The sequence below is a fragment of the Thunnus maccoyii genome, chromosome 1, assembly GCF_910596095.1.
Source record: "Thunnus maccoyii chromosome 1, fThuMac1.1, whole genome shotgun sequence".
Taxonomy (NCBI): Eukaryota; Metazoa; Chordata; class Actinopteri; order Scombriformes; family Scombridae; genus Thunnus; species Thunnus maccoyii.
In genome coordinates, this window is record NC_056533.1 from 611874 (window position 1) to 633554 (window position 21681).

General features: G+C 43.7%; 1 protein-coding gene across 9 annotated transcripts in view; it reads right to left on the reverse strand.

Annotated features, from left to right (window-relative positions):
- Window positions 1-21681, reverse strand: part of adamts17 (ADAM metallopeptidase with thrombospondin type 1 motif, 17) — a 626422-nt gene that overhangs the window by 205934 nt on the left and 398807 nt on the right. The gene's annotated exons all lie outside the window — the stretch shown is intronic.

Here is a 21681-nt window from a genome sequence, read left to right on the forward strand (position 1 = left end):
TTTGTCCCGCTTTATTTCGAGACCCATAAAATATCGAAATTTTCGCCAGTCCTGACATCTGTGCAAATTTTCATGAGTTTTCGTGCATGTTTAGGCCCTCAAAAATGCGTTTGTTTCGGAGGAATAATAATAATAATTAAAGCTGCAAGCAGCGTTGGACGGGCCTTCGCGCCCTTGCGCACAGCGGGCCGCGGCGCAGTCAGTTGAGCTTGTGGGAACCAAGAAAGCGTTTGGAGATGATCAGTGTGAGAGTCTTTTTACACACAATACTAACCAGTGTCTCTCTGTGAGCCCACCCCTCCGTTCACAGACAATTATGAATTATGACATCAAAATATTGTTAACCTTAATCAGTAATTCAGGTACCAACTGTAGGAATCTGCGAAGAACACAGTTAATTATTTGCTATAATTATCAATTATCAATAATAATTAATTATAACAATTAACAGAATTATTAATATGAACTAACAGATACGAAGCACCACCCCGAAACCGGGACCAATAACCGAGCAAGGTAGTCTCATAAATGGGAGTTCACCTAGAATGTTCATATCTGAGAGATAATCAGTCAAGGGTGAACAAAGAAGGGTTGAATTCGAGCTCTGACTCCTTCAATCAGCCACTTTTCACAATATGTTACCAATAATGACTAAAGAACTTCTCTTTAAAGATATAACAGTGTTTATGAAACTTAGCAAAATTAACAAAGTTAACAAATGCTTCATTCAATAAATAGCTATTCTAAAATCTAATTCTACCAAACAAAACACAAACAGCTTTGCACAGGGTTGGACACTTGCAGGGGAATGCGTGTATGTATGTATGTATGTATATATGTATGTGTGTGTGTGTGTGTGTGTGTGTGTGTGTGTGTGTGTGTGTGTGTGTGTGTGTGTGTTAGTAGCAAGAGAGGAAGGAGGGAAAGCGATCGTGAGAGGGAGAGAAGCGGCTCTTTTGTCCACAGAGAGCGCACGTACGGACGGCAGTCTGTAACGTACGTTGTCTGGTTTCAGATCGACAAAGCAGTTACTTTCTCACTCACGGCGGCAGAAAGACAGCAGTAGTCCCGAGCGGGACAAACACAAAATAGTCTAGCGTAGTGAACATAACTAACAGGCAGCAAACTTAAAATACTACTCAGAGTAAAGCAGAGAAAAATGGACTCGGCGGTCCGTCAACTCACACAACAAGAACAATAGCAATAAAGCTAAAAAGGCTAAATGCTAAACAACAGCAACTGATGCTGAAAAGAACACACAACTAACACTGCCTATGCCCAGACTTATGCCTCTTACTTGGTCGCTTCAGAAAGTGCGCAGGTTGTGTGTGTGTGTAGTCCGTCTTAATGTCCATCTTTGTTCTTGGCTCGGAGGCAGACGGTGCCGTTCTCGCACGTCGGCGGAAACACGGCAGCTGGTTCTGAGTGGAGTGGCGGAGAGAACAGCAGAGACGACTCGGCGAAGACGCGCAGGGCAGAGCCGGTCCACGTTATCCCGAAGTAACTTCATTTCCTCTTTCTCGGGGGAATTTGAGGACGCTGGTTGCAGCAGCGGTCTCTCTCGGGTCCAGGAATGTGTTCGGGTGAACACGGGCAAAGTCTCGTCTCGTCCGACGAGGGGAGTCTTCGATGAGGGGAAAACATGTTCGTGGGGTAGTCAAGCTAACTCACAGGGGAACAGGAGTTACCCCTAGCTCAGTGACATGGGAAAGACGTGTAGTTTGGGCGTGCTCGCTTATAAAGAGGTGGTGATGTCATGGCTGCGTCCTCAGGACGCTCCGCTGTGCAGGAGCGTCTCCGCCAATGAGGGACCGATGTTGACTGCTCCCTGCTGAAGTGTGAAAATCGAAAAGCATCCTTGGAAATGGAGTTTGCTCCACCCTCATGGCAGGTCCATTACAGTTTTAATACGGAGCTCCGGAACTCCAGCCTTCCTGAGTTTTTCCCTCATATAGGCTATAGTTTTTCTTAATCATTACTACAATATATGATTACATATGTAATAGTCTCCTCAGCCAAGTTAGAAAAAATATGTGCATGTATGAACAACAGCAATTGCAGAAGATGACAGTCAAAAAGTAATCATGTTAAATAATCATGATCTCAATATTGAACAAAACTGATTGTGATTATAATTTTTGCCAGAAACACGCACCCCTAAAAACAGCTAATTGTGATTTACATACACACACACACACACACACACACACACACACACACACACACACACAGAGTTTAAATATGTATGTGATAAATTGTAAATATGTATGAAATGAATTGTTTTCTGTAAGAAACTCTTACTTGAACATTTTTCAGTGTGCTCCTAAAGTTATATGTATGCTCCTAATTTCTTTCATTTAGGAGCACATGCGCTCCTTGAAAAGAAGTAAGGATTGAACACTGCTGTCACATGTGTGAAAGCACTAAGTAAGTGGAGTGTGGTGCAGTCCAAGGGCTTCTGTCACAGGCAGATGTTTACTTTACCCATCCCCCCCCTCCCATTCTCTCTCTCTCCCTCACAGTTGGAAGGAAAGATTTCAAAGTGATCTTCTTGTGAAAAATCCTCATAAATCCCATAACTTTGGCCAAATCCTACATAAAAATATCATTTTTTTGTAGGAATTTTCGTCGCGAATCCATTGATACAGGTTTGAAAGTGGTGGGACTTATAGTTTAGACGCCAGATGCCCCAGTTTGGCACAAAGTCCATGCCCAGAATTTGCCTCCCCATTGGTTTACATTGTAAGGTGTAATGTCGCACTCCAACTTTCAGGGCTTACTAAATCTAAACCGTTCGAGTTATTACAAAGTTTTTAATAACTTTTGCTCAACACAGTGTGATAAGTCATGTATTAAAGTTTGAAGCCGATACCATTAACGCCCTAGGAGGAGATAGCGTTTATTCAAGGTCCAAAATTGGCAAAAAATCATACTTTGAAATGGACATTGCAGATTTCCTGTTGGATTTAGGTCAGGGGTGTCAGCGTATGATTTGTAGGTCTTGATGAGACGAATAATTGGGTTTTGGTTCGATCTCTCTACGACATTCCTACGGGCCGTGGTGGCCGTTTTAGATACATAGGTGGCGCTCTTGAGCACATTTTGGCACTTTGGGGTTTAATTTTTACATTTTATCAAATTTTTCACCATTCCTGATGTGCGTGCCAAATTTGGTGAGTTTTTGAGCATGTTTAGGGGGTCTAATTTAGAGTTAAAGTGGCGTAATAATAAAGAATAATAATAATAATAATAATAATAATAAGAAACAAACAAACACACGAAAAACAAGAGGGTCTTCGCCCTTTGGGCTCAGGCCCTAATAATTAAAGCTGCAAGCAGCGATGATCGGGCCCTCGCACCCCAGCGCATGTCGAAGTGACGCTCAGTCGAAGGGCTTCTGTCAGTGACTTGTTGTGTAAAGTTTGAGGCAGATCCAACCGTGTACACTCAAGTTATATCAATTTCCTCTGTCATGGCGAAACATCAAAACTCAACGCCACGCCACGGCCAAACCATCATGATCATACACTAGTCTAGATGACACACACTGATTTTGAAGTCCTTACGATGGATTCTGTAGGAGGAGTTCTTTAAAATACAAGGTATGCGAAATGGCCAAGAAAAGGCGAAAATGTACCATTTTTTTCAAGATGGCCGACTTCCTGTTCGACTTACAATAAGGCTTCAAGAGGCTTTTTTGTGCGTGTTGACATTATACATGTGCCCTGTGAATTTCATCTTTCTACGTTAATCTGGAAGGCGGGGCTGCAATTTTGAAATTTTAAAGGGGGCGCTGTTGAGCCATTTTGCCACGCCCATTCAAAGCGACCACATAGGATTTTAGCTGACATCACTCTAGACATGTGTGTCAAGTTTCATGACTGTAGAGCAATCCCTTCTCCCTGAAAAACAGTATCATATTTCATGGCGAAGGATGTGTCGCCATGGTAACAGCATTCAGTTTTGGGTCATGAGCTGCCAAATGTAGCATCACCAAGGTCTCGTTTATTAGCTGACTTAATTTCAGGTGCATCAGCCAAATTTCCTAGGAGTAATTAGACAAAGTACTACGCATGATACTTCCTGTTGCCAGTAGGTGGCGCTATGACTTTCGCTAAATATGAGACTGAACATGTGTTCAGATCGGGACTCTTAACAAGCATATGAAATTTGGAAAAGATCAGACCACGTGGAGTCAAGTTATAAGGCATTGAAATTTCATGGCGTCACATCGAAATTCGCCGCGTCGCCATGGCAACACCTTTCAACGAAGGGTCACCAACTTCATAATATAAGATCTCCAAGGTCTTGAGGCTATTCTCAGTAAATTTCAGCTGGATTCCATCACCGTGCTGCCCACAGGGCGTCAGAGCGTAAAACATGTAACTTCCTGTTGCCAGGAGGTGGCGCTATGACTCATATCCTGTATTGTCACATGGACCCGTTCAGGGCGGGACTCTTATGAAGCACAAAAGGTTTGGCTCTCTTAGGATCATGTATGCCGGAGTTATAGCCGTTTCATTTTTCATGGCGAAGGATCGAAATTCGCCGCCCAGCCACGCCCCCTAGGAAAGACTAATGAGAATTGTTTTAGCAACTTTTAATCTCCTATGCCTGTAGATGATACGGACCGAATTTGAAAGTCCTGGGGTCAAATCTCTAGGAGGAGTTCGTTAAAGTATGCGGGCTGGAAATGACAAAATCGGTGCAAAATTTCAACTTTGATACAAAATGGCCGACTTCCTGTTGGAGTTAGGCTATGTGTCCTTGAGACTTTTTGGTGCGTCTGGTCATGATACATATGCATACCGAATTTCGTTCTCCTACGACAATCTGTATCGAGGGGCTCAATTTTCTTGACTTTCTAGGTGGCGCTGTCGAGCCATTTTGTCCCGCTTTATTTCGAGACCCATAAAATATCGAAATTTTCGCCAGTCCTGACATCTGTGCAAATTTTCATGAGTTTTCGTGCATGTTTAGGCCCTCAAAAATGCGTTTGTTTCGGAGGAATAATAATAATAATAATAATTCCTTCAGTTTCAATAGGGCTTCGCACCGGTCGGTGCTCGGGCCCTAATAATAATAATAATTCCTTCAGTTTCAATAGGGCTTCGCACCGGTCGGTGCTCGGGCCCTAATTAAAGCTGCAAGCAGCGATGATCGGGCCCTCGCGTCCTTGCGTATGTCGGGGCTCGGCGCTGGTGAAGGGCTTCTGTCAGGGGCATGTAGATGTCCCCAGACCTGGGCTGTTTTCAGACAGTGCAAGGGGAGATTAACGTCACATCCTCAATCACCTACTCCGCCTGCTGCAGGGGCTGCTGCATTGAAATGTCGTAGGGGGCGCTATGGAGCCAGTTTTCATCACTGACTGAATATTGCTATTTAGACGTGTTCAGGCTGGGAGTCTTATCAAACATGTAAAGTTTGGTGAAGACTCGAGCATTTACACTAAAGTTATAGCAATTTCGCCTGTCATGGCGAAACATCAAAACTCAATGCCACGCCACGGCCACACGCTTCAATGATAACTAAATCTTTTGATAACTTTTGATCACACACTAGTGTAGATGACACACACTGATTTTGAAGTCGTTACCATGAATTCTGTAGGAGGAGTTCGTTAAAATACAAGGTATGCGAAATGGCCAAGAAAAGGCGAAAATGTACCATTTTTTTCAAGATGGCCGACTTCCTGTTCGACTTACAATAAGGCTTCAAGAGGCTTTTTTGTGCGTGTTGACATTATACATGTGCCCTGTGAATTTCATCTTTCTACGTTAATCTGGAAGGCGGGGCTGCAATTTTGAAATTTTAAAGGGGGCGCTGTTGAGCCATTTTGCCACGCCCATTCAAAGCGACCACATAGGATTTTAGCTGACATCACTCTAGACATGTGTGTCAAGTTTCATGACTGTAGAGCAATCCCTTCTCCCTGAAAAACAGTATCATATTTCATGGCGAAGGATGTGTCGCCATGGTAACAGCATTCAGTTTTGGGTCATGAGCTGCCAAATGTAGCATCACCAAGGTCTTGTTTATTAGCTGACTTAATTTCAGGTGCATCAGCCAAATTTCCTAGGAGTAATTAGACAAAGTACGACGCATGATACTTCTTGTTGCCAGTAGGTGGCGCTATGACTTTCGCTAAATATGAGACTGAACATGTGTTCAGATTGGGACTCTTAACAAGCATATGAAATTTGGAAAAGATCAGACCACGTGGAGTCAAGTTATAAGGCATTGAAATTTCATGGCGTCACATCGAAATTCGCCGCGTCGCCATGGCAACACCTTTCAACGAAGGGTCACCAACTTCATAATATAAGATCTCCAAGGTCTTGAGGCTATTCTCAGTAAATTTCAGCTGGATTCCATCACCGTGCTGCCCACAGGGCGTCAGAGCGTAAAACATGTAACTTCCTGTTGCCAGGAGGTGGCGCTATGACTCATATCCTGTATTGTCACATGGACCCGTTCAGGGCGGGACTCTTATGAAGCACAAAAGGTTTGGCTCTCTTAGGATCATGTATGCCGGAGTTATAGCCGTTTCATTTTTCATGGCGAAGGATCGAAATTCGCCGCCCAGCCACGCCCCCTAGGAAAGACTAATGAGAATTGTTTTAGCAACTTTTAATCTCCTATGCCTGTAGATGATACGGACCGAATTTGAAAGTCCTGGGGTCAAATCTCTAGGAGGAGTTCGTTAAAGTATGCGGGCTGGAAATGACAAAATCGGTGCAAAATTTCAACTTTGATACAAAATGGCCGACTTCCTGTTGGAGTTAGGCTATGTGTCCTTGAGACTTTTTGGTGCGTCTGGTCATGATACATATGCATACCGAATTTCGTTCTCCTACGACAATCTGTATCAAGGGGCTCAATTTTCTTGACTTTCTAGGTGGCGCTGTCGAGCCATTTTATCCCGCTTTATTTCGAGACCCATAAAATATCGAAATTTTCGCCAGTCCTGACATCTGTGCAAATTTTCATGAGTTTTCGTGCATGTTTAGGCCCTCAAAAATGCGTTTGTTTCGGAGGAATAATAATAATAATAATAATAATTAAAGCTGCAAGCAGCGATGATCGGGCCCTCGCACCCCAGCGCATGTCGAAGTGACGCTCAGTCCAAGGGCTTTTGTCAGTGACTTGTTGTGTAAAGTTTGAGGCAGATCCAACCATGTACACTCAAGTTATATCAATTTCCTCTGTCATGGCGAAACATCAAAACTCAACGCCACGCCACGGCCAAACCATCATGATCATACACTACTCTAGATGACACACACTGATTTTTAAGTCCTTACGATGAAATCTGTAGGAGGAGTGCGTTAAAATACAAGGTATGCGAAATGGCCAAAAAAAGGCGAAAATTGACCAGTTTTTCAAGATGGCCGACTTCCTGTTCAACTTACAATAAGGCTTCAAGAGGCTTTTTTGTGCGTGTTGACATTATACATGTGCCCTGTGAATTTCATCTTTCTACGTTAATCTGGAAGGCGGGGCTGCAATTTTGAAATTTTAAAGGGGGCGCTGTTGAGCCATTTTGCCATGCCCATTCAAAGCGACCACATAGGATTTTAGCTGACATCACTCTAGACATGTGTGTCAAGTTTCATGACTGTAGAGCAATCCCTTCTCCCTGAAAAACAGTATCATATTTCATGGCGAAGGATGTGTCGCCATGGTAACAGCATTCAGTTTTGGGTCATGAGCTGCCAAATGTAGCATCACCAAGGTCTTGTTTATTAGCTGACTTAATTTCAGGTGCATCAGCCAAATTTCCTAGGAGTAATTAGACAAAGTACGACGCATGATACTTCCTGTTGCCAGTAGGTGGCGCTATGACTTTCGCTAAATATGAGACTGAACATGTGTTCAGATTGGGACTCTTAACAAGCATATGAAATTTGGAAAAGATCAGACCACGTGGAGTCAAGTTATAAGGCATTGAAATTTCATGGCGTCACATCGAAATTCGCCGCGTCGCCATGGCAACACCTTTCAACGAAGGGTCACCAACTTCATAATATAAGATCTCCAAGGTCTTGAGGCTATTCTCAGTAAATTTCAGCTGGATTCCATCACCGTGCTGCCCACAGGGCGTCAGAGCGTAAAACATGTAACTTCCTGTTGCCAGGAGGTGGCGCTATGACTCATATCCTGTATTGTCACATGGACCCATTCAGGGCGGGACTCTTATGAAGCACAAAAGGTTTGGCTCTCTTAGGATCATGTATGCCGGAGTTATAGCCGTTTCATTTTTCATGGCGAAGGATCGAAATTCGCCGCCCAGCCACGCCCCCTAGGAAAGACTAATGAGAATTGTTTTAGCAACTTTTAATCTCCTATGCCTGTAGATGATACGGACCGAATTTGAAAGTCCTGGGGTCAAATCTCTAGGAGGAGTTCGTTAAAGTATGCGGGCTGGAAATGACAAAATCGGTGCAAAATTTCAACTTTGATACAAAATGGCCGACTTCCTGTTGGAGTTAGGCTATGTGTCCTTGAGACTTTTTGGTGCGTCTGGTCATGATACATATGCATACCGAATTTCGTTCTCCTACGACAATCTGTATCGAGGGGCTCAATTTTCTTGACTTTCTAGGTGGCGCTGTCGAGCCATTTTGTCCCGCTTTATTTCGAGACCCATAAAATATCGAAATTTTCGCCAGTCCTGACATCTGTGCAAATTTTCATGAGTTTTCGTGCATGTTTAGGCCCTCAAAAATGCGTTTGTTTCGGAGGAATAATAATAATAATTAAAGCTGCAAGCAGCGATGATCGGGCCCTCGCACCCCAGCGCATGTCGAAGTGACGCTCAGTCCAAGGGCTTTTGTCAGTGACTTGTTGTGTAAAGTTTGAGGCAGATCCAACCGTGTACACTCAAGTTATATCAATTTCCTCTGTCATGGCGAAACATCAAAACTCAACGCCACGCCACGGCCAAACCATCATGATCATACACTAGTCTAGATGACACACACTGATTTTGAAGTCCTTACGATGGATTCTGTAGGAGGAGTTCTTTAAAATACAAGGTATGCGAAATGGCCAAGAAAAGGCGAAAATGTACCATTTTTTTCAAGATGGCCGACTTCCTGTTCGACTTACAATAAGGCTTCAAGAGGCTTTTTTGTGCGTGTTGACATTATACATGTGCCCTGTGAATTTCATCTTTCTACGTTAATCTGGAAGGCGGGGCTGCAATTTTGAAATTTGAAAGGGGGCGCTGTTGAGCCATTTTGCCACGCCCATTCAAAGCGACCACATAGGATTTTAGCTGACATCACTCTAGACGTGTGTCAAGTTTCATGACTGTAGAGCAATCCCTTCTCCCTGAAAAACAGTATCATATTTCATGGCGAAGGATGTGTCGCCATGGTAACAGCATTCAGTTTTGGGTCATGAGCTGCCAAATGTAGCATCACCAAGGTCTTGTTTATTAGCTGACTTAATTTCAGGTGCATCAGCCAAATTTCCTAGGAGTAATTAGACAAAGTACGACGCATGATACTTCCTGTTGCCAGTAGGTGGCGCTATGACTTTCGCTAAATATGAGACTGAACATGTGTTCAGATTGGGACTCTTAACAAGCATATGAAATTTGGAAAAGATCAGACCACGTGGAGTCAAGTTATAAGGCATTGAAATTTCATGGCGTCACATCGGAATTCGCCGCGTCGCCATGGCAACACCTTTCAACGAAGGGTCACCAACTTCATAATATAAGATCTCCAAGGTCTTGAGGCTATTCTCAGTAAATTTCAGCTGGATTCCATCACCGTGCTGCCCACAGGGCGTCAGAGCGTAAAACATGTAACTTCCTGTTGCCAGGAGGTGGCGCTATGACTCATATCCTGTATTGTCACATGGACCCGTTCAGGGCGGGACTCTTATGAAGCACAAAAGGTTTGGCTCTCTTAGGATCATGTATGCCGGAGTTATAGCCGTTTCATTTTTCATGGCGAAGGATCGAAATTCGCCGCCCAGCCACGCCCCCTAGGAAAGACTAATGAGAATTGTTTTAGCAACTTTTAATCTCCTATGCCTGTAGATGATACGGACCGAATTTGAAAGTCCTGGGGTCAAATCTCTAGGAGGAGTTCGTTAAAGTATGCGGGCTGGAAATGACAAAATCGGTGCAAAATTTCAACTTTGATACAAAATGGCCGACTTCCTGTTGGAGTTAGGCTATGTGTCCTTGAGACTTTTTGGTGCGTCTGGTCATGATACATATGCATACCGAATTTCGTTCTCCTACGACAATCTGTATCGAGGGGCTCAATTTTCTTGACTTTCTAGGTGGCGCTGTCGAGCCATTTTGTCCCGCTTTATTTCGAGACCCATAAAATATCGAAATTTTCGCCAGTCCTGACATCTGTGCAAATTTTCATGAGTTTTCGTGCATGTTTAGGCCCTCAAAAATGCGTTTGTTTCGGAGGAATAATAATAATAATTAAAGCTGCAAGCAGCGATGATCGGGCCCTCGCACCCCAGCGCATGTCGAAGTGACGCTCAGTCCAAGGGCTTTTGTCAGTGACTTGTTGTGTAAAGTTTGAGGCAGATCCAACCGTGTACACTCAAGTTATATCAATTTCCTCTGTCATGGCGAAACATCAAAACTCAACGCCACGCCACGGCCAAACCATCATGATCATACACTAGTCTAGATGACACACACTGATTTTGAAGTCCTTACGATGGATTCTGTAGGAGGAGTTCTTTAAAATACAAGGTATGCGAAATGGCCAAGAAAAGGCGAAAATGTACCATTTTTTTCAAGATGGCCGACTTCCTGTTCGACTTACAATAAGGCTTCAAGAGGCTTTTTTGTGCGTGTTGACATTATACATGTGCCCTGTGAATTTCATCTTTCTACGTTAATCTGGAAGGCGGGGCTGCAATTTTGAAATTTGAAAGGGGGCGCTGTTGAGCCATTTTGCCACGCCCATTCAAAGCGACCACATAGGATTTTAGCTGACATCACTCTAGACATGTGTGTCAAGTTTCATGACTGTAGAGCAATCCCTTCTCCCTGAAAAACAGTATCATATTTCATGGCGAAGGATGTGTCGCCATGGTAACAGCATTCAGTTTTGGGTCATGAGCTGCCAAATGTAGCATCACCAAGGTCTTGTTTATTAGCTGACTTAATTTCAGGTGCATCAGCCAAATTTCCTAGGAGTAATTAGACAAAGTACGACGCATGATACTTCCTGTTGCCAGTAGGTGGCGCTATGACTTTCGCTAAATATGAGACTGAACATGTGTTCAGATTGGGACTCTTAACAAGCATATGAAATTTGGAAAAGATCAGACCACGTGGAGTCAAGTTATAAGGCATTGAAATTTCATGGCGTCACATCGGAATTCGCCGCGTCGCCATGGCAACACCTTTCAACGAAGGGTCACCAACTTCATAATATAAGATCTCCAAGGTCTTGAGGCTATTCTCAGTAAATTTCAGCTGGATTCGATCACCGTACTGCCCACAGGGCGTCAGAGCGTAAAACATGTAACTTCCTGTTGCCAGGAGGTGGCGCTATGACTCATATCCTGTATTGTCACATGGACCCGTTCAGGGCGGGACTCTTATGAAGCACAAAAGGTTTGGCTCTCTTAGGATCATGTATGCCGGAGTTATAGCCGTTTCATTTTTCATGGCGAAGGATCGAAATTCGCCGTCCAGCCACGCCCCCTAGGAAAGACTAATGAGAATTGTTTTAGCAACTTTTAATCTCCTATGCCTGTAGATGATACGGACCGAATTTGAAAGTCCTGGGGTCAAATCTCTAGGAGGAGTTCGTTAAAGTATGCGGGCTGGAAATGACAAAATCGGTGCAAAATTTCAACTTTGATACAAAATGGCCGACTTCCTGTTGGAGTTAGGCTATGTGTCCTTGAGACTTTTTGGTGCGTCTGGTCATGATACATATGCATACCGAATTTCGTTCTCCTACGACAATCTGTATCGAGGGGCTCAATTTTCTTGACTTTCTAGGTGGCGCTGTCGAGCCATTTTGTCCCGCTTTATTTCGAGACCCATAAAATATCGAAATTTTCGCCAGTCCTGACATCTGTGCAAATTTTCATGAGTTTTCGTGCATGTTTAGGCCCTCAAAAATGCGTTTGTTTCGGAGGAATAATAATAATTAAAGCTGCAAGCAGCGATGATCGGGCCCTCGCACCCCAGCGCATGTCGAAGTGACGCTCAGTTGAAGGGCTTTTGTCAGTGACTTGTTGTGTAAAGTTTGAGGCAGATCCAACCATGTACACTCAAGTTATATCAATTTCCTCTGTCATGGCGAAACATCAAAACTCAACGCCACGCCACGGCCAAACCATCATGATCATACACTAGTCTAGATGACACACACTGATTTTGAAGTCCTTACGATGGATTCTGTAGGAGGAGTTCTTTAAAATACAAGGTATGCGAAATGGCCAAGAAAAGGCGAAAATGTACCATTTTTTTCAAGATGGCCGACTTCCTGTTCGACTTACAATAAGGCTTCAAGAGGCTTTTTTGTGCGTGTTGACATTATACATGTGCCCTGTGAATTTCATCTTTCTACGTTAATCTGGAAGGCGGGGCTGCAATTTTGAAATTTTAAAGGGGGCGCTGTTGAGCCATTTTGCCACGCCCATTCAAAGCGACCACATAGGATTTTAGCTGACATCACTCTAGACATGTGTGTCAAGTTTCATGACTGTAGAGCAATCCCTTCTCCCTGAAAAACAGTATCATATTTCATGGCGAAGGATGTGTCGCCATGGTAACAGCATTCAGTTTTGGGTCATGAGCTGCCAAATGTAGCATCACCAAGGTCTTGTTTATTAGCTGACTTAATTTCAGGTGCATCAGCCAAATTTCCTAGGAGTAATTAGACAAAGTACGACGCATGATACTTCCTGTTGCCAGTAGGTGGCGCTATGACTTTCGCTAAATATGAGACTGAACATGTGTTCAGACCGAGACTCTTAACAAGCATATGAAATTTGGAAAAGATCAGACCACGTGGAGTCAAGTTATAAGGCATTGAAATTTCATGGCGTCACATCGAAATTCGCCGCGTCGCCATGGCAACACCTTTCGACGAAGGGTCACCAACTTCATAATATAAGATCTCCAAGGTCTTGAGGCTATTCTCAGTAAATTTCAGCTGGATTCGATCACCGTGCTGCCCACAGGGCGTCAGAGCGTAAAACATGTAACTTCCTGTTGCCAGGAGGTGGCGCTATGACTCATATCCTGTATTGTCACATGGACCCGTTCAGGGCGGGACTCTTATGAAGCACAAAAGGTTTGGCTCTCTTAGGATCATGTATGCCGGAGTTATAGCCGTTTCATTTTTCATGGCGAAGGATCGAAATTCGCCGCCCAGCCACGCCCCCTAGGAAAGACTAATGAGAATTGTTTTAGCAACTTTTAATCTCCTATGCCTGTAGATGATACGGACCGAATTTGAAAGTCCTGGGGTCAAATCTCTAGGAGGAGTTCGTTAAAGTATGCGGGCTGGAAATGACAAAATCGGTGCAAAATTTCAACTTTGATACAAAATGGCCGACTTCCTGTTGGAGTTAGGCTATGTGTCCTTGAGACTTTTTGGTGCGTCTGGTCATGATACATATGCATACCGAATTTCGTTCTCCTACGACAATCTGTATCGAGGGGCTCAATTTTCTTGACTTTCTAGGTGGCGCTGTCAAGCCATTTTGTCCCGCTTTATTTCGAGACCCATAAAATATCGAAATTTTCGCCAGTCCTGACATCTGTGCAAATTTTCATGAGTTTTCGTGCATGTTTAGGCCCTCAAAAATGCGTTTGTTTCGGAGGAATAATAATAATAATAATAATTAAAGCTGCAAGCAGCGATGATCGGGCCCTCGCACCCCAGCGCATGTCGAAGTGACGCTCAGTCCAAGGGCTTTTGTCAGTGACTTGTTGTGTAAAGTTTGAGGCAGATCCAACCGTGTACACTCAAGTTATATCAATTTCCTCTGTCATGGCGAAACATCAAAACTCAACGCCACGCCACGGCCAAACCATCATGATCATACACTAGTCTAGATGACACACACTGATTTTGAAGTCCTTACGATGGATTCTGTAGGAGGAGTTCTTTAAAATACAAGGTATGCGAAATGGCCAAGAAAAGGCGAAAATGTACCATTTTTTTCAAGATGGCCGACTTCCTGTTCGACTTACAATAAGGCTTCAAGAGGCTTTTTTGTGCGTGTTGACATTATACATGTGCCCTGTGAATTTCATCTTTCTACGTTAATCTGGAAGGCATGGCTGCAATTTTGAAATTTTAAAGGGGGCGCTGTTGAGCCATTTTGCCACGCCCATTCAAAGCGACCACACAGGATTTTAGCTGACATCACTCTAGACATGTGTGTCAAGTTTCATGACTGTAGAGCAATCCCTTCTCCCTGAAAAACAGTATCGTATTTCATGGCGAAGGATGTGTCGCCATGGTAACAGCATTCAGTTTTGGGTCATGAGCTGCCAAATGTAGCATCACCAAGGTCTTGTTTATTAGCTGACTTAATTTCAGGTGCATCAGCCAAATTTCCTAGGAGTAATTAGACAAAGTACGACGCATGATACTTCCTGTTGCCAGTAGGTGGCGCTATGACTTTGGCTAAATATGAGACTGAACATGTGTTCAGATCGGGACTCTTAACAAGCATATGAAATTTGGAAAAGATCAGACCACGTGGAGTCAAGTTATAAGGCATTGAAATTTCATGGCGTCACATCGAAATTCGCCGCGTCGCCATGGCAACACCTTTCGACGAAGGGTCACCAACTTCATAATATAAGATCTCCAAGGTCTTGAGGCTATTCTCTGTAAATTTCAGCTGGATTCCATCACCGTGCTGCCCACAGGGTGTCAGAGCGTAAAACATGTAACTTCCTGTTGCCAGGAGGTGGCGCTATGACTCATATCCTGTATTGTCACATGGACCCGTTCAGGGCGGGACTCTTATGAAGCACAAAAGGTTTGGCTCTCTTAGGATCATGTATGCCGGAGTTATAGCCGTTTCATTTTTCATGGCGAAGGATCGAAATTCGCCGCCCAGCCACGCCCCCTAGGAAAGACTAATGAGAATTGTTTTAATAACTTTTAGTCTCCTATGCCTGTAGATGATACGGACCGAATTTGAAAGTCCTGGGGTCAAATCTCTAGGAGGAGTTCGTTAAAGTATGCGGGCTGGAAATGACAAAATTTCAACTTTGATACAAAATGGCCGACTTCCTGTTGGAGTTAGGCTATGTGTCCTTGGGACTTTTTGGTGCGTCTGGTCATGATACATATGCATACCGAATTTCGTTCTCCTACGACAATCTGTATCGAGGGGATCAATTCTAGGTGGCGCTGTCGAGCCATTTTGTCCCACTTTATTTCGAGACCCATAAAATATCGCAATTTTCGCCAGTCCTGACATCTGTGCAAATTTTCATGAGTTTTCGTGCATGTTTAGGCCCTCAAAAATGCGTTTGTTTCGGAGGAATAATAATAATAATAATAATAATAATAATAATAATTAAAGCTGCAAGCAGCGATGATCGGGCCCTCGCACCCCAGCGCATGTCGAAGTGACGCTCAGTCGAAGGGCTTTTGTCAGTGACTTGTTGTGTAAAGTTTGAGGCAGATCCAACCGTGTACACTCAAGTTATATCAATTTCCTCTGTCATGGCGAAACATCAAAACTCAACGCCACGCCACGGCCAAACCATCATGATCATACACTAGTCTAGATGACACACACTGATTTTTAAGTCCTTACGATGGATTCTGTAGGAGGAGTTCTTTAAAATACAAGGTATGCGAAATGGCCAAGAAAAGGCGAAAATGTACCATTTTTTTCAAGATGGCCGACTTCCTGTTCGACTTACAATAAGGCTTCAAGAGGCTTTTTTGTGCGTCTTGACATTATACATGTGCCCTGTGAATTTCATCTCTCTACGTTAATCTGGAAGGCGGGGCTGCAATTTTGAAATTTGAAAGGGGGCGCTGTTGAGCCATTTTGCCACGCCCATTCAAAGCGACCACATAGGATTTTAGCTGACATCACTCTAGACATGTGTGTCAAGTTTCATGACTGTAGAGCAATCCCTTCTCCCTGAAAAACAGTATCATATTTCATGGCGAAGGATGTGTCGCCATGGTAACAGCATTCAGTTTTGGGTCATGAGCTGCCAAATGTAGCATCACCAAGGTCTTGTTTATTAGCTGACTTAATTTCAGGTGCATCAGCCAAATTTCCTAGGAGTAATTAGACAAAGTACGACGCATGATACTTCCTGTTGCCAGTAGGTGGCGCTATGACTTTCGCTAAATATGAGACTGAACATGTGTTCAGATTGGGACTCTTAACAAGCATATGAAATTTGGAAAAGATCAGACCACGTGGAGTCAAGTTATAAGGCATTGAAATTTCATGGCGTCACATCGGAATTCGCCGCGTCGCCATGGCAACACCTTTCAACGAAGGGTCACCAACTTCATAATATAAGATCTCCAAGGTCTTGAGGCTATTCTCAGTAAATTTCAGCTGGATTCGATCACCGTACTGCCCACAGGGCGTCAGAGCGTAAAACATGTAACTTCCTGTTGCCAGGAGGTGGCGCTATGACTCATATCCTGTATTGTCACATGGACCCGTTCAGGGCGGGACTCTTATGAAGCACAAAAGGTTTGGCTCTCTTAGGATCATGTATGCCGGAGTTATAGCCGTTTCATTTTTCATGGCGAAGGATCGAAATTCGCCGTCCAGCCACGCCCCCTAGGAAAGACTAATGAGAATTGTTTTAGCAACTTTTAATCTCCTATGCCTGTAGATGATACGGACCGAATTTGAAAGTCCTGGGGTCAAATCTCTAGGAGGAGTTCGTTAAAGTATGCGGGCTGGAAATGACAAAATCGGTGCAAAATTTCAACTTTGATACAAAATGGCCGACTTCCTGTTGGAGTTAGGCTATGTGTCCTTGAGACTTTTTGGTGCGTCTGGTCATGATACATATGCATACCGAATTTCGTTCTCCTACGACAATCTGTATCGAGGGGCTCAATTTTCTTGACTTTCTAGGTGGCGCTGTCGAGCCATTTTGTCCCGCTTTATTTCGAGACCCATAAAATATCGAAATTTTCGCCAGTCCTGACATCTGTGCAAATTTTCATGAGTTTTCGTGCATGTTTAGGCCCTCAAAAATGCGTTTGTTTCGGAGGAATAATAATAATTAAAGCTGCAAGCAGCGATGATCGGGCCCTCGCACCCCAGCGCATGTCGAAGTGACGCTCAGTTGAAGGGCTTTTGTCAGTGACTTGTTGTGTAAAGTTTGAGGCAGATCCAACCATGTACACTCAAGTTATATCAATTTCCTCTGTCATGGCGAAACATCAAAACTCAACGCCACGCCACGGCCAAACCATCATGATCATACACTAGTCTAGATGACACACACTGATTTTGAAGTCCTTACGATGGATTCTGTAGGAGGAGTTCTTTAAAATACAAGGTATGCGAAATGGCCAAGAAAAGGCGAAAATGTACCATTTTTTTCAAGATGGCCGACTTCCTGTTCGACTTACAATAAGGCTTCAAGAGGCTTTTTTGTGCGTGTTGACATTATACATGTGCCCTGTGAATTTCATCTTTCTACGTTAATCTGGAAGGCGGGGCTGCAATTTTGAAATTTGAAAGGGGGCGCTGTTGAGCCATTTTGCCACGCCCATTCAAAGCGACCACATAGGATTTTAGCTGACATCACTCTAGACATGTGTGTCAAGTTTCATGACTGTAGAGCAATCCCTTCTCCCTGAAAAACAGTATCATATTTCATGGCGAAGGATGTGTCGCCATGGTAACAGCATTCAGTTTTGGGTCATGAGCTGCCAAATGTAGCATCACCAAGGTCTTGTTTATTAGCTGACTTAATTTCAGGTGCATCAGCCAAATTTCCTAGGAGTAATTAGACAAAGTACGACGCATGATACTTCCTGTTGCCAGTAGGTGGCGCTATGACTTTCGCTAAATATGAGACTGAACATGTGTTCAGACCGAGACTCTTAACAAGCATATGAAATTTGGAAAAGATCAGACCACGTGGAGTCAAGTTATAAGGCATTGAAATTTCATGGCGTCACATCGAAATTCGCCGCGTCGCCATGGCAACACCTTTCGACGAAGGGTCACCAACTTCATAATATAAGATCTCCAAGGTCTTGAGGCTATTCTCAGTAAATTTCAGCTGGATTCGATCACCGTGCTGCCCACAGGGCGTCAGAGCGTAAAACATGTAACTTCCTGTTGCCAGGAGGTGGCGCTATGACTCATATCCTGTATTGTCACATGGACCCGTTCAGGGCGGGACTCTTATGAAGCACAAAAGGTTTGGCTCTCTTAGGATCATGTATGCCGGAGTTATAGCCGTTTCATTTTTCATGGCGAAGGATCGAAATTCGCCGCCCAGCCACGCCCCCTAGGAAAGACTAATGAGAATTGTTTTAGCAACTTTTAATCTCCTATGCCTGTAGATGATACGGACCGAATTTGAAAGTCCTGGGGTCAAATCTCTAGGAGGAGTTCGTTAAAGTATGCGGGCTGGAAATGACAAAATCGGTGCAAAATTTCAACTTTGATACAAAATGGCCGACTTCCTGTTGGAGTTAGGCTATGTGTCCTTGAGACTTTTTGGTGCGTCTGGTCATGATACATATGCATACCGAATTTCGTTCTCCTACGACAATCTGTATCGAGGGGCTCAATTTTCTTGACTTTCTAGGTGGCGCTGTCAAGCCATTTTGTCCCGCTTTATTTCGAGACCCATAAAATATCGAAATTTTCGCCAGTCCTGACATCTGTGCAAATTTTCATGAGTTTTCGTGCATGTTTAGGCCCTCAAAAATGCGTTTGTTTCGGAGGAATAATAATAATAATAATAATTAAAGCTGCAAGCAGCGATGATCGGGCCCTCGCACCCCAGCGCATGTCGAAGTGACGCTCAGTCCAAGGGCTTTTGTCAGTGACTTGTTGTGTAAAGTTTGAGGCAGATCCAACCGTGTACACTCAAGTTATATCAATTTCCTCTGTCATGGCGAAACATCAAAACTCAACGCCACGCCACGGCCAAACCATCATGATCATACACTAGTCTAGATGACACACACTGATTTTGAAGTCCTTACGATGGATTCTGTAGGAGGAGTTCTTTAAAATACAAGGTATGCGAAATGGCCAAGAAAAGGCGAAAATGTACCATTTTTTTCAAGATGGCCGACTTCCTGTTCGACTTACAATAAGGCTTCAAGAGGCTTTTTTGTGCGTGTTGACATTATACATGTGCCCTGTGAATTTCATCTTTCTACGTTAATCTGGAAGGCATGGCTGCAATTTTGAAATTTTAAAGGGGGCGCTGTTGAGCCATTTTGCCACGCCCATTCAAAGCGACCACACAGGATTTTAGCTGACATCACTCTAGACATGTGTGTCAAGTTTCATGACTGTAGAGCAATCCCTTCTCCCTGAAAAACAGTATCGTATTTCATGGCGAAGGATGTGTCGCCATGGTAACAGCATTCAGTTTTGGGTCATGAGCTGCCAAATGTAGCATCACCAAGGTCTTGTTTATTAGCTGACTTAATTTCAGGTGCATCAGCCAAATTTCCTAGGAGTAATTAGACAAAGTACGACGCATGATACTTCCTGTTGCCAGTAGGTGGCGCTATGACTTTGGCTAAATATGAGACTGAACATGTGTTCAGATCGGGACTCTTAACAAGCATATGAAATTTGGAAAAGATCAGACCACGTGGAGTCAAGTTATAAGGCATTGAAATTTCATGGCGTCACATCGAAATTCGCCGCGTCGCCATGGCAACACCTTTCGACGAAGGGTCACCAACTTCATAATATAAGATCTCCAAGGTCTTGAGGCTATTCTCTGTAAATTTCAGCTGGATTCCATCACCGTGCTGCCCACAGGGTGTCAGAGCGTAAAACATGTAACTTCCTGTTGCCAGGAGGTGGCGCTATGACTCATATCCTGTATTGTCACATGGACCCGTTCAGGGCGGGACTCTTATGAAGCACAAAAGGTTTGGCTCTCTTAGGATCATGTATGCCGGAGTTATAGCCGTTTCATTTTTCATGGCGAAGGATCGAAATTCGCCGCCCAGCCACGCCCCCTAGGAAAGACTAATGAGAATTGTTTTAATAACTTTTAGTCTCCTATGCCTGTAGATGATACGGACCGAATTTGAAAGTCCTGGGGTCAAATCTCTAGGAGGAGTTCGTTAAAGTATGCGGGCTGGAAATGACAAAATTTCAACTTTGATACAAAATGGCCGACTTCCTGTTGGAGTTAGGCTATGTGTCCTTGGGACTTTTTGGTGCGTCTGGTCATGATACATATGCATACCGAATTTCGTTCTCCTACGACAATCTGTATCGAGGGGATCAATTCTAGGTGGCGCTGTCGAGCCATTTTGTCCCACTTTATTTCGAGACCCATAAAATATCGCAATTTTCGCCAGTCCTGACATCTGTGCAAATTTTCATGAGTTTTCGTGCATGTTTAGGCCCTCAAAAATGCGTTTGTTTCGGAGGAATAATAATAATAATAATAATAATAATAATAATAATTAAAGCTGCAAGCAGCGATGATCGGGCCCTCGCACCCCAGCGCATGTCGAAGTGACGCTCAGTCGAAGGGCTTTTGTCAGTGACTTGTTGTGTAAAGTTTGAGGCAGATCCAACCGTGTACACTCAAGTTATATCAATTTCCTCTGTCATGGCGAAACATCAAAACTCAACGCCACGCCACGGCCAAACCATCATGATCATACACTAGTCTAGATGACACACACTGATTTTTAAGTCCTTACGATGGATTCTGTAGGAGGAGTTCTTTAAAATACAAGGTATGCGAAATGGCCAAGAAAAGGCGAAAATGTACCATTTTTTTCAAGATGGCCGACTTCCTGTTCGACTTACAATAAGGCTTCAAGAGGCTTTTTTGTGCGTCTTGACATTATACATGTGCCCTGTGAATTTCATCTCTCTACGTTAATCTGGAAGGCGGGGCTGCAATTTTGAAATTTTAAAGGGGGCGCTGTTGAGCCATTTTGCCACGCCCATTCAAAGCGACCACATAGGATTTTAGCTGACATCACTCTAGACATGTGTGTCAAGTTTCATGACTGTAGAGCAATCCCTTCTCCCTGAAAAACAGTATCATATTTCATGGCGAAGGATGTGTCGCCATGGTAACAGCATTCAGTTTTGGGTTATGAGCTGCCAAATGTAGCATCACCAAGGTCTTGTTTATTAGCTGACTTAATTTCAGGTGCATCAGCCAAATTTCCTAGGAGTAATTAGACAAAGTACGACGCATGATACTTCCTGTTGCCAGTAGGTGGCGCTATGACTTTCGCTAAATATGAGACTGAACATGTGTTCAGACCGAGACTCTTAACAAGCATATGAAATTTGGAAAAGATCAGACCACGTGGAGTGAAGTTATAAGGCGTTGAAATGTCATGGCGTCACATCGGAATTCGCTGCTTCGCCATGGCAACACCTTTCGACGAAGTGTCACCAACTTCATAATATACGATCTCCAAGGTCTTGAGAGTTTCCTGAGTAAATTTCAGCTGGATTCGATCACCG